This window comes from Macrotis lagotis, chromosome 1 (genome assembly GCF_037893015.1).
Source record: "Macrotis lagotis isolate mMagLag1 chromosome 1, bilby.v1.9.chrom.fasta, whole genome shotgun sequence".
NCBI classification, from domain to species: Eukaryota; Metazoa; Chordata; class Mammalia; order Peramelemorphia; family Peramelidae; genus Macrotis; species Macrotis lagotis.
Window position 1 is genome coordinate 378,627,534 of NC_133658.1, and position 17,630 is coordinate 378,645,163.

Below are 17,630 nucleotides of genomic sequence, written 5' to 3' on the forward strand. Positions count from 1 at the left end.
TGGACAGTGCACTGACTCTGGAGTCAGGACCTGAGTTCAAGTCCAGCCTCAAACACCTAATACTTAGCTGCATGACCTTGGGCATGTTGCTTAACCCCATTGCCCTGGGGGGGGGGGGGAGAGTAATGTCTCATTTGTATTGATGAAACAAATTTCCTCCCTGAGTGTTTTCTACACCAATGGAAAATCTGAATTGCCCCCATCCACTATCCACTTCAGTCCCCATCTTTCTCCCATGTGCAAGAGTATTGGATGTGGAATCAAAGAGCATGACTATGAATTTTTGATCTGCAGCTATTATTTGTGTCATAATTGGGCAAATCATTTAATGATTTGGACCTCTACTTCCTTTAGTAAAATAAGAGGATTGGCCTCGAAAACTGTGGAAGTTTCTTCCAGCTCTAAATCTATTATTATTATCTCAAAAATAAGGTCCAAAAGAAAACTGAAAGTGTGAGAAAATGGAAAGAGTACTACTCTTGGAATCAATAAATCTGGATTCTAATCTTGTCCCTGCAAATTCATTTGTAGCTTTGGGTAAATCATATGTCCCCCTCAGCTCTAATAGTCTATAAATCTATAAGAGGAATAATTGAAATGATATGTAATAACCTTTTGACCTCTAAAATTCTATTATATTCTATTTTAGGAAATAAAAACAAATAAGACTAAAAGTTGGACAGGATATTGGTGAATTTCATAATGGTTTCTTATGCTAAGAAGGGGAATTTTATTGTGTCCTAGCAGAAAGAAAGTAAGTGAGTGGTAGGATCTAAATAAGATCTTAGACCATTTTTATGGTCTGGCAGCTTCTACTTACTCTGAAGTCATGTTTGGACAGCATATATACATGCATGTAAAAAATTATCTTATTGATGTCCTGAATTTCAGGCTTAACTATTGAAGTTCATGGAGAACAATCTACAATATTTTGTGTCTTTGTAATAAGCACAATATTCCTTGTAAAAATGCATTTCTAGAGTATCTATCATCTTTAAGATATCACTCTTCCATTTGATCTCTTCTGGGCATCTTCTATAACAGTAGCAAAGTCTGTGAACCGTCATACTATAGTATGTTTTGTTTAACAGACTTTGATGTTATCATACAATATTAACTTTACTGTTATCGCAATTGTAAAATATGCATGGAAGATCTCATTGAAAAAGACCTTTTAAGGCAACATTTGGCTCTCTTCATTCAATTTTAAAAAACCTTAAATATGGTGGTGGCTGGCATTGTCAGCATCTTTCAGATAATTATGAGAACACAAAGATATGGTATATCATAGAATAGGGCTGTTTAACCTTATTTTTAAAGGTTTTCATTGAAACAATAGACAATATATTTTGATTTGCTGTTTTAGTGAGAGCTCTGTGGTAGCTCGGCTTTGTTTACCAAATCATATAGTATATTCACAGGGCCTGCATAAAATCACACTGTGGGTCGCATGCCGCAGACCGCATTTTGGACAGCCCTGTCATAGAATATTATTTGAGAAACTCTGAAAGGATGTCTTCATAAAAAATTCTCATAAACATTTACAGAGATGGATTGGAAGCTATTGATATTGGTTTTATTTTGATAATGACAGCAACCATGCTTTTCTTTCTGAGATTTTGGTATTTTGTACTTTTTCATATTTTTGAATCCATAATCAGCTAAAAGATATCAGTCTAAATAATTCCACAGGAAAACCAAATGGATAAAGAATGTATATTGTCTGGCAGGCAACAGGCAACATGACTTTGAATCCTTCCTTGCTCTTCAATTTACTTCCTGTGTGATAATGAATAAGTCACTTAATGTATTTGAGCCTCCATTTCCTCATTGGTATAGTAAGTCAATTGGATTAGATAACTGTGGAGATTCCTTCCAGGTCTAAATTAATGATCTTACTAAATGTTTTAAAAATTGTATCTCATTTGATCTTCATATAACTAGCATATATTAAGTGCATGTTATGTGCCAAGCACTATGCTAAATGCTAAGACTATAACATGGTGGTCCAGTTGAGTGGACAACTCACAGAGCCTATTGATCAGTCTTTAAAAAGACATCATAGGTAGACAATTAACTGAGTTCAAAACTGATCAGAAGGATAGGTAAGAGAGTACATTTATAACACTAGGCATTGCTTTCAATGTCCCTGAGATTCTCTCTCTGAGAAAAAAATAATGGTTTTTACTAGAAATCTTCATTTAGAACAGGGGATCTTGATTTTTATATGTGTTTCACAGATTCCTTTTCCACTTTGGTGAATGACGCTTTTAAATGTATAAAATATATAAAACTGAAAAAGGAAAGCTATTGTTTTGAAATATGATTATCAAAATATTAAAAAGGAAAAAAGGAAAGTACAGGTTCATAGACTTCAGATAACGACCTTAGGTTCAGTGTCTGGTGACTGGTATTATAGAGAAAGACCAGATCCTGAAGTTAGAATAAACTGGATTCAAATGTTTTCTTTGGATCATATATTACTCTGGTCTAAAGTCTTAGCTTACCAACCAGATAATTCTGTATGACTAGAAATTGAAGATCAGGTGCCATCTGCTTTGGCAAAAATATATCAAATGACATTTGAGAATTTCCTAAACCAGTGAAATCAAAGGTTTGGTCAAATATTAATAATGATGATGAAGATGATGATGATGATGATGATGATGATGATCATAATCCAAAAAGTCATCAAGTATTTGATAAGCATCACTATTTTTACTACACTGTGATAAATTTTTTTAAAGTATTCATTGATGCTATGATTGTTGGAATACCATGGCACAGGTAATGAAGAATAATGTTGGGTAGCCAAAAAAAAAGAAAAAAAGTCTATTAGACATAAATCAACAAAGAGTCATTGATTAAAAACACAAAAATGTCATCAAGGATATATTTGCCTAGAAAAGGTGGGCCATTCATAATAATGACTTTACTAATAATCAATACTATAATTAGTAGCAATTAGAAAAAATACATGGTAAGAGATAATAGATGCACAACCAAGGTAATCATATAATATCATCAAATCATGAGGAAGGAAGGCAGCACAATAGACAGACTCCTTCTGGAATAGATAGATAGATAGATAGATAGATAGATACAGAGAGGAATTTCATGGAATGGAAATGAAGAGGTAAAGTATGATCTGCACTGTTAGAGAAGAGCATACAGACCAAAAAGATCACATATTTATTAAAAAGCCAAAGTATCCTGAACTATCAGTGGAAAATAACTCTCAGGATCAACCTTTTGCATTCATGGATAATATATATCTAGATTAATAACTATTGAGTTTAACTATTGAGTCATTATGAGAATAAGAAAATAAAATGAGAACTAATACATTTTAAAATTATCATGTTTGCTAACAGTCAAATTTTGCTTTAACCCTTTCGGCTATGGCTATATTCAAAGTTGCATTTACTACTCAGGATTACTTCTCCTCCACCTTTCTCTTAATATGTGCTTATTGACTTCCTGCAGAGTTCAATTTTAGAACCCATCAAAGAGAATCCACTCTGACTCTGACTACATTTTCATGCATAAATTCAGAGTTGTCTTCAGATGGAAATTGCACTTGCATATGCAAATACATTCTGGGCCTTTTCATTTCTACTTTTGGACTGCAGTTTTTAATTCATGCAAACACATTACACAAACAAATATGGGCTCAATAACAACACACTGCATGTGCGAATTGTTAATTGCCTAGCTATCAGCTCAAGGGCCTATTCTGCCCAAGCGACTCCCATTATTATCGATAGAAGGGACAAGATTAAACAGAATGAACAAGGGCATATATGAAAATAAAATATGGTCTTGGTTTCATTTTATGTAAATATTAACCAAGGAAAGGAGTGACAGGTCATTCCACAATCAACCGTTAATCTAGGCACTATGATGCAGCAAACAGATTTGCCAGCAAGTATCTTTAATTTTACTGGGGTAGAAAAGTCTCAAACTCAGAACAGAAGTGTTCCAAAAAAGAATGTTTTCAATAATGCAGAGTATAAGACCAAACCTATAGCAGAAAAAAAAACAGTGGATGAAGTACAGTGAATGCATGTGTCACCTTCCAAACCATTTGTATCTCACTGAACTGATGCCATAGGAAGGGGAAAAAAAGCAGTTTATTTTAAACTGTTCATCCTGGAAGATGAATGCCACTCTAAGTGATGCAGTTGTAAAGTTTCCTATTTTTGAGAGCTTAAAAGTCTCACTATGTGCTTTTCAGGGTCAAGTAAGAATTTAATGAAGTCAACCACTTGACGTTATCTAGCTGATCAAAGACACTTGACACCAAGCAGTTTTCAAGTTGATAGATGTTTTTTCTTCCCTTTCTCTTAGAACCACAGAATGTGTTTCATTTACATGAAGGCAACTCAGAAAGTGAGAGACAAGATAAAAGCAAAACTGTATGCAGTAAGGGTCTACCATCACAACAGAAACACAGTTTTAACTGTTTCCCTGGTGAATTGTGAGATATAAATATTGCAGGCAGTCTAAACAGGCAACAGTTTGTATTAGAATATGTTGTTTGGAAACAAATTTATAACCAGTGTGGATTTTTAATGCCTTTGTGATCATGCTAACTGATTAAATAAACATATATGTTTTGTCTAAATTTTATGAAATTAAATGTAGCAATATGAAGCAGCCAAAGAACTAATTCTTCATTTCAATACTTTTGTCAGAAACTGGGACAAATTTCCTCAGATCTAATTAGTAACTCTATTACCTGCAACAGTTACTCCTTTTTAACAAAGTCAAAGAAAGGAAACACAGAATAAAATGTCAGAATTCTAGCTGTTAGGTATCAAAAGTCATGCTTCCACCTATACCACACAACATGATCTGCATAACATCTGGTAGGAATATTCCCCAAATCTGTCTGTAAAGAAATTTGAATCCAAAATTAAATGATCTTTTTCTCTATTAATTCTGTATAGTGGTAGCAAGGAGATAGTCAATTCAGATTAAGTTCTAACATAGTATCTGCTCACAAACCTATGATTTCCTCTCAATTTTCACAAATTGTGGGAGCTATACAAAGCAAAACAGATTGTCACTGTGGTGATGGTCACATTACACTGCTGTTCTAGAGGAAGGGCAAGAGAAACAGAAACAAACGATTGGGTCGATTTTCCATACCTTGTCTTGGAAATTCATCTGACTCTCTGTGAACCAGATCTGAAACTCGGTTTCCATAGTGCATCCTGGTGTCATGATCATAGGCCTTCAGAGTTTCACTTGAGCTGTATGATTTCTGAGTTGGCACTCGGCAATCCTCACTGTCCAGGGAGGAACTTGTATAGCGACATTCCTTACCACACCGACCCCTGGTCAAAGAGCGGTGTCTTCGATCCTTTATATCCATTTTTTCTCAATCCAGCAAAATGCCAATGCTTTGAGAAAAGTCAGTACTGAATCCTGGCACTTGTCACTTTGCCACCTGAAAACATCAAAGAGGGAAAGAGATTGTGATTACAAGAAATACTGCATGCGGTTCTGATTCATGTTTCATCTCTGTTCAAAAACACAACAGGGTAAACTTGGTAGCAGTTGAAAAATCTCGTTTTGAAATGCTTAATACATTCTTAAACCATTTATCTAAAAATGGGAGAAAACATTTTGTGGTGATTTCCTTTGTTGCTTAACAGATTTTTTTAAAAATCATAATGAAAATCTCATTTTTTTATTGTACAGATGTACACATATAACATGTCTGACAGTCAGATGTTAGCTATTGTTCTGAAGCTGTACAGTGCAAACCAGATTCTACTATCATTAATTATTTCTCTCTCTTTTTTGCTGCAGAAAGGAAAAAAAACCAGCAGTTGAGAAAGGAGATTGCAAAGACAGATTCAAGGATGAAACATAAATATATGTTATTAATGCTAAGCCAGAATATAAGTTAAATTTGACTAAGATAAGCATTTGCAGAAAGGTTTAGGAAATAATAATAATAATTTTAAAAAAAGCAATTCTGTCATGTGGACAGTCTACCATTAAAAAAAATAAGAACTTCAAACATCCCATTTCATTCTTTCTCCTCTATGCACAACTGAATCTTGCATATACCTGATCACTTCTTCCCTGCCCATTCACCACAGGTGGTGGCAGTATGTGGCTACAACACTGGTAGACCAGAATGGCAAGAATCACAAGGAAAGTACATGTCTAGTTGTCCAGCGAAGACACCTACAATGAAAACTTGTACCTATCCCCTCCCTGCCTCTGTACCCATAACAGTTGAAGAAATAGAAATAAACAAAAATCCAAGTGAAAACACCAGGTCCTACACTAGAAATGCTGATGGTGGGGCAGGAGTTCAATGTATAAATTGGCAGTCATGTGGCAAATACAAAAATGATATTTGATACCCTGGGACCAGAAGACTGCACATCAGTGTGTGCCAAATATCATTCAAAAACATGAGCCTTCTGCCTACCAGACAAAACAAAAATGAAGGAATATATCCAAGAAGTGACCTTATTGACTATATTTTCATGAAAAATCATGTGGGCTATAGGGCCAGAATAGAATAGTCAAATAAGAATTGTAAAGAAATGTGTCCCATACTACTGGTAATGAATTTCTCTAGGTTACTGTTGCTCCATGCCTTCAAATTGCACCAGTATTTTTGAAAACTAGTATATTCTTTTGAACCTGTCTTTAGGGCTAGACTACAGTACTTTCCAGCTCCTTATATATAATTTATAATATAATTTGCAATATTATATATAAATATTATATAACATATAAATGTAACAAAAATTCATTTTAAGCAGCCTCTCTACCCACCCCCCCATGAATTTGACCATAACATGAGTAAAATCAGGTCAAAGAATTGCATCCTATCCTACTAAAATGTCAAATGTAAACCACAGTTGTTACCTTTGACCTTGAATACCAATGTTTCAACTAAGTTGCTCAGAATCTGTGTCCCTTTCTACATATCTATTACACCTTATCAGGTAGCTTACATTTTAATTGAGATACTGACAGACTAAAGAGAAATATTGCATCTAGAGAGGGGTATTCACAGTGGTATCAGATTTATAATCTATGTTATATGCAAAACAGAAGAGTTAGAAATGTTGTCTAGAAGACTAATGAGATAGGAAGACATGCTAACTCTTCAAACATATTATTCTTTCATGTAGAAAACACTTCAATTATTTGATGAGTCTATAATCTCTGTGTTGTGAGTACCACATTTTTCAATGCAGAATACACTTCATCCACAACCTTCTGCAATTCTTCTCCATGCCCTCCCAAATGCCCCCTAGATGTTTACATCCATATTCTACGATTGTATGTATGCATGTGTGTGTGTGTGTGTGTATGTGTGTGTGTGTTTTGGATAACAGTATCACATTAGATCTGTTTATCTGCTATCAATTGATCTAGTTATAAGACCAAATAACTCACTTTGTATCCCAATCATATAATTTCTTGCAAGAAGCATGATTTGCTTATTGATAAAATTCTGTATAAGACAACTCCCCACCAAATACTACAGTCACACAAATTGCAACCATATCCATTCAAGAACTGGTAAAATTGAATTAAAATGCATCTTGTTCAGATTATTTTCTTTAGCTTAATGGATATTGAGTTAGTCCATCAGTATCTTTATCTTGGAAAGGCCCTAGAGATGAAAAATGAACCAAGCATCCCAATGATAAAAGAGGGGGAAAAAAAGAAGCTAGATTGCTTTTTGGAAAACTGGGAAATGCTTTCAATAATTTCACATTGCTCCTTAACATAAAAGCCTACCTCCTTCTATATGGAAGAGAAAGTATGTTTATTTTGTGTAGCATCAAAGAATAGAACTAGGATAAAAAGGTGGAAATTATAGGAAGACAGGTTTTACCCCAATAATGGAAAAAATTTTCAGATAATAAAATTTTCAGTAATAAAGATATTAGTTCTTTTTCTAATGGGAGTATTCTGTCCAAGGTGGGAGGATGAATTGGAAAGCATACAAGGACACTTCTACTTCGAAGATTTTATTTTAGGATTCTTTACAAAGGCACACAAATTTTTAAGATAGTATAGAAAGGTCTTGGGATTTGTAATCTGAGATAATACAGGTGAAGTTATATAAATATGTCATTATTATTGGTTGTTGGAGGGAAATAAGGAACAAAAAGAGTGAGGGAGGAAAGAAAATAAGGAACAAAGAAATGAAAGAGAAAATGAATGAAAGAGAGAAAGAAAGGAAGAAGGAGGGAAGGAAGCAAGAAAGATACTTATTAGATTCTTATTATGTGCAAAGCAGTAAGATACAAATAGAAAAGCAAAAGTCCCTGCTCTCTAGTGTAGACCATGAGTAGATGGAGTTTTCTTACTCTATTACTCCATCCATAGCAATAGAGAAAAAATTAATCTTTGTAGATGCCAACATTCTGTGGTTTATGCACAATTAAGACAACCTACAGCATTTTTATTTCCTAATAAAAATGAAGAGTAATGTTCAAACCTCCAATCAGAGAAACCTGAACCCATTTTGAAAATATTGGGTTTTTGCTTTTTTAAATTCCTTTCTATATATCCAGAAAGAGTGATATGCAAATGTGGTCTTTTAGCATAAGGATGAATTCCTTACCTGGTATCACAAAATAATGTATCATATTAACTTTTAAAAAACTGATCAATCTAGTATAAATCTAATATTAAACAATTTTGCATATTTTGACAAAATACAAAATATAATTTAATTTTTCATTGTATCATGCTCTAAAACAGTGATGCTCAGATTCTATTCGAGTATGCAGGGTTGCTTTTAATAATTCTAAATAGCCTCAGAGTGTTAAGCATTTTGAGTTCTTGTGCTTACTTTTTGGTACCTTTTTTTTTATCTTCCCTTGCTTTAGGGCCAACAGCTTAAATTCCTTATTGCTGTAAGGGTGCCCTCTTCTAATTGCCTATGGGTAAAGCAATAAATAGCATTTTATGAATCATATTTAAAATAATAAACATACACCAAGTTAGAGCCTGAAGGACCCTAATTGCCTATCTTTTGGTAAATGCAAGGGCTTTGGTAGATGAAATAATGACATATAGTTTGATAATTGAAAGGTGGATTATTTTTCCTAATTCTTAGATTCTCAGCTGTGTCCTAAATATTCGAAAGTTCCAAATAATGATACCCATGTAATCAATGCAATATATGTTGAAGAGCTAGTTAACTGAGGGTGGAAGACAGTGAAAGGGATAGAAATGGGAACGAATTATTGATGTGGTACTAGGGAAAGGCCCTCAGAGTTTAAAGGTAGTGGCTGCTGTGCTTATAACTGATTCACAAGTAAGATCCTACAACAAAAATAAAATTTGTTTTCTATATACTTCAAGATGCATAGTCAACAAACCACCACTAGGAATGCAAATAGTTTATTGGTGATTAATAAAAGTCTCAAAATGAGTAGGGAAAGAATAAGCGTAAGGAAAGAGACCAGTAACATCAGTATTTTCACTGTTTTCACCTTCTGTTGGATTGACAAATAGTAGTCATTGGGTGTCACTGGATACCCCAGCTCCTGAAGGCTACAACAGTGCTTCATTCCATTCCACTCCACATTTTCTGTCTTAAAGAGGATTCACACTGCTTTTTTCATCAGTCGCTTAAGTGGGTTCCATCACTTTATCAGAGCTGAATACAGAGAGCTTGCCTGGAAGCCTTTGTCTAATTAACTAACCCTATGAGCTGTAACACTGTTCACTATTAACTTTTCAGATTATCCTACTACTTAAGGGGGTTGACTTGTTAATCACTGACAGCCCATATGTGTGTGTGTGTTTGTGTGTGTGTGTGTGTGTGTGTGTGTGTGTGTCTGTGTGTGTGTATGTAAGCTTTCTGCATTCGGCTTAGTTTACAGACACTATAATGTCCATGGGTATATTTGATATCTCTGAATAAAGACTCCATTAGCCAGGCCTTTTAGACTGATCTTTTCACTGACCAGCAGCTACTGCTTTTATTTTTTAACTTCTTTGATGAAATGATGCATACATATCTAAATTTTATGTATCATATATGCTTATATGTATGTTATATATGCATGTATGTCTATCCATATATAAATGTATATAATTTCTTTTTTATACACATTTTTAAAAGGTTAGGTACCAAGGAAAATCAGCTGTTTTAAAACGCCTACATGTAGTTTGCAATCTGTGAGTTCTGAAAAATGCCAACGTGCCTTCTTCTCTTCCCCATTTTTAATTATGATAAACCAGTGAAAAAGTATGTCTTGTAAGAAGAGTTTATATCATGTTTCTCAAAATTGCCTGCTTCCATATTTGAATGTGTTTCACAGTTATTTTGGAAATCTGATAAAGAGATTTCTTATTTGGGCTTATTTCATAGTTAATAATAAAGAAAAATGTCTGAACTAGAAAACTGCTGAACAATACCTACTTGATACTGAACAAAAGTTTACCAAGTCTTGCTGAGTCTATCTCCTATTTATTTTTCCCCATTCATTCTTTCCTCTGAACTCAGTCACCACCCAAGATCAACTTATTCTCATCACTTTACCACCTGAACTATTACAATTACCCTCCTAATCTCATTTTCCCCCACCTCTAATCTAGCCACCATAGTTGCCAACTTGTTATTCTTGAAGCATAGTCTGTCTGCCCTACTCAAAAAGCTCCAGGACCTAAACTCTTCCATTTGGCATTTAAATCGTTTGACAATTTAGGTTCAGCCCATCACTCACCTTCATGCACTCTGTGTTTCAAGCAAAATAGCTTCCTTGATGTATACTGTACATAACCATCTATCTCCTGTCTCAATCCCTTCGCACAAATTGTCTCTCATGCTTGAAATGTCCTCCTTTCTAACCTCTGCTTCTTGGAATACTTACTTTCCTTCAGTGCCCATATCTAGAGTCACCTTCAATTTAAATGCCATACCACCCTATCCCAGCTACCAGTACTTTACATTGTATCTATGTATATTTTATCTAAGAAAATGTATTGTTTTCTCTTGTTTTAATAATTTATCAGAATAAATTATTCATTTTCTTGTAGGAGTAGATAGTAGGACCTTTAACTGTCTCTGTCTCCTAATAATATAACTTAATAGAAGGTACTTAGGAAATGCTTGTTGATGAGTCAATTAATTGATAACAAACTGATTCTAACACTCATCTTTTCCTTGCATTTCAGAACTTTTGAATGGAAACAATGAATTAAAATGACCTGTTATCCTACATTACTTTCTAAAATATGGCAATTTTCAAATTGTAGCAGTTTTTACTTGAACTCCAAGTGGTATATTCATTTAGACCAGTGTTGTCATTTTAAAACATTGCTAGACTTCTCCTCCCCAACAAAACTCTTGGTGTACAAAGGTGGTTCTGGAAAAACGAAATCCCAAAAGAGAACTGGAGAATGTCTTTGCAAAATATGGCTCTAAAGAGGGAAATCCTCTGGAAAAGATTTATTGTACAACCCATATCTATAATCCATGAAATGAAATTACAGGGCAGGGACCTTTGTTAGAAAAAGACATCTCCCATGTTCCTTACTCCTAGGTAAAAGATACCTTCTTTTCTGGGTAGCTATATCAACTCCTGATTGTTTTCTGTGCCCATGGGCTATGATAGTTCAATAAGACTTAGGAGGAATATACTTGTGAGTCATAAGGATGGGCTCTAGTTGGCCTATCAAAATGTTGAAATTGCCTGGTTTCTTTGGGGTCTTTCTCTTTTGTGTATCACTCTACTTGTGTTTATACATTTTCTCCTTGGAAGTTTTAATGATGGGTTTAGGAAAATTTTTGGCAACATGTAGGAGAAAATCCCAGAAATCTGATACAGAACCTTGAACCACTGGTAGTTTTCTTCTACTGTTCTCTTCCCTCAGCTCAAACCATTTCATTTGACAACTACTTCAGGAGTGCACAGTTTAAAAATTAGTGATTCAAACCAGAAGAACACATTGTACACCATAACAACAACATGGGAGTGATGATCAACCTTAATGGATTTTCTCATTCCATCAGTGCAATATTCAGGGACAATTTTAGTGTATCTGCAATGGAGAATACCATCTATATCCAGAGAAAGAACTGTCAAGTTTAAACAAAGACCTAAGGCTATTACCTTCAATTTTTTTTTAAAAAAGTCTTATGTACTACATAATTTTGCTATCTCATATTTTATTTTTTCTCAAGGATATGATTTTTCTTTCAACACATTCAATTTTTATCAATGTATAGCATGGAAATGATGTAAAGATTATCAGATTGTTTTCCATGGTGGGGAGGGGAGGGAAGGGAGAGTGGGGAAAATGTTTAAAATGCAAAACCTTACCAAAAAATCCTAGGTAGAAACTACTATTTTTTATAATTGGAAAACAAATAAAATATTTATATAAAAAATAAAAGAGAACTTTAAAAAAAAGAATTAGTGATGCAGATGCTAGATACTCAGAAGGAAATGACTTCAACAATAATAGCATGCTATTTCAAATTGTAGCAGTTTTTACTTGACCTCCAAGAAGCATGTTCATATATTGTAGTCATTTTAAAACATGACTAGATTCTGCCTCCCCATCCCAAATCTTGGTATACAAAGATGGTCCTGGAAAAACTAATCCCAAAAGAGAATTGGATAATATCTTTAGAAAATACAGCCCTAAAGTGGGAAATCCTTTGGAAAAGGTTTATTGTACAACCCATGATCAATTTAATACCTATAATCCATGAAATGAAATTACAGGGAGGAAAAGATGGTCACTATTAGGTCATTTTGGAGGAAAATGACTAAAGGCCCATGTGCTCTGGATGTGGACCTTGTTGTGAGCTGCTCAGAGAATTCAAGTCTAAGGAAATTGTAATATCTACTCTGTAGTTCCACAAAATTATCTTTACCTTGAACGAGGCCTAATAATAGGTTATTTGAGACATTTTATATCTTTTGCATTTGTTAATGCATGCTTCTGAGTTTTTGCACCTTGAGCATTTTTCTGTGGTAGAGAAAATAAATGGATGTTCTGTACTCAATGCTTGTATTAATCATTAATCATTATTCTCCAGAAGGGATGCTATTTGATGAAACCCTCTCCATGGGGCACACCTAAATTTTGATTTAGAGATTTTTTTCAAAATTTTATTCTGAAATGATATCAGAACAAAAGAGAAAGCCGACACATCCCCACCAGATAAATCAGGATTCTGTTACCATAGATACCCTTCCTTTGTGGGAAGTGACACAGTGGACCTTTGTTTTGTTGTTCATTCATTCTGCATTGTTTGACTCTTCATAACTCCATGGACCATACTGTCCATGGGTTTTTTTTTTTTTTTTTTGGTAAAAACACTAGAGTCGAGCAGCTAGGTGGTGCAGTGGATAAAGCACCGGCCCTGGAGTCAGGAGTACCTGGGTTCAAATCTGGTCTCAAACACTTAATAATTACCTAGCTGTGTGGTCTTGGGCAAGCCACTTAACCCCATTTGCCTTGCAAAAACTAAAAAAAAAACCCAAAACACTAGAGTGGTTTGCCATTTCTTTCTCCAGTGGATTAAGACAGAGTTAACATTAAATAACTTGTCTGGGGTCACATAGCTAGTAGGAGTCTGAGCGCATATTTGAACTCGGGTATTCCTGACCCACGTTGAGCCCTCTATCCACAGAAGCACCTAGCTGCCTCATTGTGGATCTTCTCTACAAAACTTAGAAGTAATTTAATGGGTGTATATATGGCTGGGTTTCAATTTAGAAAGATCCTAGTATGAATCCCACCTCGGACACTTCCAAGCTCTGTGACCCTGGGCGTCTGCTTCAGTTTCATCCTCTGTAAAATGGGGAAAAAAGCATCAACTTCTTAGGTTGGTTTTGAGGATCAAGTGTAGTAACAAGTAAAATGATTTTCAAAACTTAAAATACCATAAAAATGCTAGTTGTTGCTATCAATATTATTACAGTTTCATTATTAATTATTGTTAGCACAGTATTAGCAGCAGCAATAGCAATGGTAGAAGTATGAGTGGTAGTTGAAGAGTGGTGATGTTTATTGGTGGTATTAATAGTAGAAATAGTAGTAGTAAGTAGTTTGCTTCCTTCATTACAACTAAAACAACTTGCTTTCTATTTTCCCATATGAACTAAAAGTTCAGAGCCTTAGGTTCCAGTACCATCTTTGATACTAGCAAACTATATGACTTTAGGAGGATTTATTCCTCCATAAACTATTCTGTTTCCTCAAAAACTATTCAGTTTTCTCATTTGAATTATAGAAACTCCAGGTACCCTTACACCTTACACTTCTCATCTCCAATGAATTCCTATATTTTCTTGTTTTTGTTTTTGCAAGGCAATAGAGTTAAGTGACTTGCCCAAGGTCACACAGCTGGGTAATTATTAAGTGTCTGAAGCTGAATTTGAACTCAAGTTCTCCTCACTTCAGGAGCAGTGCTCTATTCACCTGGTTGCTCAAATTCCTATATTTTCTAATCTCCATGAATCTTAAAATAATAAAATATTAAAAATAAATAATAAAGTAATAAATCTTAAAATAATAAAATAAAATTTGTGGTTTTCTTTTGCTTTTCTATTTTTTCTTTTTAAATAAAGTTCCTCTGCTCCTTTTATATACTTATTTATTATGAAAGTGTATTTGCATTTTGAACGGTTAAGAAGTGTAAAATGTAGAAACTTCCAGCCTAAAAGTCTCGCATGAAGTTAGGGCAAACAGTATATATAAAGAGTTAGACATCAAGTCAGGAGATTTGAATTCAAATACAGCCTGGTATGACCCAGGGCAAGACACTTAGTCTCTGTCTACCTCACTCACATCTGTAAAATGAGAAAATAATAGCACCTAGTGATTGGGAGAATCAAATGAAATATTTGAGTACTTTGCTACATTAATCTGGTATAGTCTTTTAAAAACATTGCTAGATCCCTCTTCATCCCAACTCTTTGTATGCAAGAGAGGCTCTGGAAAGACTACACTCCAAAAGAAAACTCGGTGTTATCTTTTCAAATTATTGCTCTAACACAGACATCCTATGCAGGGAAAAGTTGATAACTTAATTTTTTCTATAGAAAGAAATGCTAATATCATTATTATTATGTTTATTGCTATGTAAACATTTATGTGCATCCCAAGAAATAAGGATGAAAAAATAAATATCCTGTGTCAGTGCCAATAGTTTGCTTTCTCCAGTCAAAAATGTCCTTAATATTCAGAGTCTGTACTACTGGAACTACTATTGAAAGTACAATTTAATAGGCTGAAGCATGGAGGTCACTGACTCCTCACCTCCATCTTTGTATAAATCTTTTTGTACACCTATCATTTCTCTCATTTGGAGATTAGGAATACATTGCATTCTGGGTTTTTACTGAGTCATTGTAATATGTAAGAAAATATCTTCCTTGTTTTCAAACCCATTATGGGAAGTCTAGGAAAGAATCAGAATGAGCTCCTCAATTCCATAAACTACAACTGTTTATGTACAATCCAATAATCACTGAATTTCAGAGATGAAAGGTATCTCAGTAGTCTGTTCAAAACACCCAACAAGTAGTCATTCATCTTTTTTCTTGAAGGCCTCTAGAGTATATGGAATTTGCTACTTCTTTTTTTTTGTTTGTTTGGTTTTAAATTATATTTATTTAGGGCAATGGGGCTAAGTGACTTGCCCAAGGTCACACAGCTTGGCAATTATTAAGTGCCTGATATCAGATTTAAACTCAGGGCCCCCTGACTCCAGGGTTGGTACTCTATCCACTGTGCCACCTAGCTGCCCCCAATCTACTACTTCTTTAAAAAGCTCATTTAATTTCTGTACTGCTCTAATTATGAGAAAGTTTTTTTCATGTCAAACCCAAACTTGTCAACTTCTACCCACTGTTCCTAGTTTTTGTGCATTGGATTCAAAGCAAAATAAATATAAATTCTGTTCCCACATGACCAACCTTCAAATACTTGATGAAAGCTATCATCACCACCCTATCCCCTGCTAAGTCTTCTCTTCTCCAGGCAAAATCATCATATGAACCTTTACCAATAGGGCAATCAATCCTCTGGGCACTTACTTTTCACCTTATCAATGTCCTTTGTAAAATCTGGTTCTTAGAATTTAACACTAAACTTTAGATAAGCTGTTACCAAGATAGAGTGCAAAAGGATTATCACTGTCTTACTCTTGAAAGTTTTTCTTCTCAATTCAGCCCAATACTAACTTTTTTGTCTGCCACATCACACTACCAATTCATTTTGAGGTATAAATTAACTCCTCTTTTATAGTTTTATAGATAAACTACTGCCTAATCATGCCTCCCCCATCTAATTCTTGGGTTCCAAATATTACTTCATATGCCATGATTTTACTTATAACATTTTAGATTTATACTATTTATTTGTCTATCGTTCTTTTAAATATTTACTTTTATATTATTTGATCCATCCTGACTATCTAGGGTATTAAGATGTTTTGGGATCCTAACTCTGGAATGTAGTATATTATCTGTTACCCTCTTCCCAGCTTGGTTTCATTTAAAATTTGGTAAGGATGTAATCTATTCATTAATGTAAATCACTAATAAAAAGACAAACTTGCCCTAGTCCAATCATAGGGCTTCATGGTAGAAACTGATCTTTGGGAGCAACCATTCAACTAGTTTGGCATATGTTCAATTAGATTCGCATACAGCCTACACCTCTACATCTTTACCTAAAGAACAAGTCAGGAGATGTCATCAAATGTTTGACTAAAATCTAGGCAAACTACCTCTGAAATCCCCTGTTCTACCAGTTTAATGGATGCTAATGGAAACATTTTCAGTGTCAGAATGCTTGAATTGCTACTTTTCTCAAATAATAGCCCTTTCATAGGTGTTAGAAATAAAATTAAGTAATGCCCTAAATTTCTTTCATAAAAATCTCATATTCCAAATATAATAGGAAACTTTCAAAAATAAAATAATATTCATTCCTAAATATAAGTAGCTAAAGGATATGAAGAGATAGTTTTCAAATTAAGAAATCCATGCTATCAACAACCATATAAATATCCCAAATCACTAATAATTAGAGAAATGCAAATCCAAATAATCCAGGTTCTGCCTCACACATCAGACATGCAATGAAACCAAAAAATGAAAACTTACAATCACTTAGAGGGGCAGTGGAAAAATAGACACTAAATCATTGAGAAGTTGAATTAGTTGTTATTCTAATAAGCAATTTGGAACTATAAATATGAAAGTTACTTGGCTATATATCTGCTTTGACCCAGGGATAAATTAATAGGCCCATACCCCAAAAAGATCAAAGAAAGAGGAAAAGGACCTTATGTATAAATATATATATATATATATATATACATATATATCCACATACATACATCCTTTTACTACAATAAAAATTGGAAATTAAGAGGGTGTCCATTAATTTGGGAATTGTTGGATAAATTATGAAATAAAAGAACATTATAAAGAAAAGACAAATAGATGGTTTCAGAGAAATCTAGGAAGATATGTACGAACTAAAATGTAGTAAAATGAAGAGAAGCCAAAGAATCATTTATATAATAAAAGTAACATTGTCAGAGAAAACAAATACTTTGAAAGAAACTCAATGCAATGAACAGCAATAACTAC

At 34.1% G+C, this 17,630-nt stretch overlaps 1 long non-coding RNA gene across 1 annotated transcript in view; it reads right to left on the reverse strand.

Moving 5' to 3' along the window:
* Nucleotides 1-5,160: 5,160 nt before the first annotated feature.
* Nucleotides 5,161-17,630, reverse strand: part of LOC141506056 (uncharacterized) — a 335,395-nt gene continuing 322,925 nt past the window's right edge. Inside the window, exon 3 of the long non-coding RNA XR_012473761.1 lies at nucleotides 5,161-5,455. This is a non-coding gene — a long non-coding RNA (uncharacterized LOC141506056). The remainder of the gene's footprint in view (nucleotides 5,456-17,630) is intronic.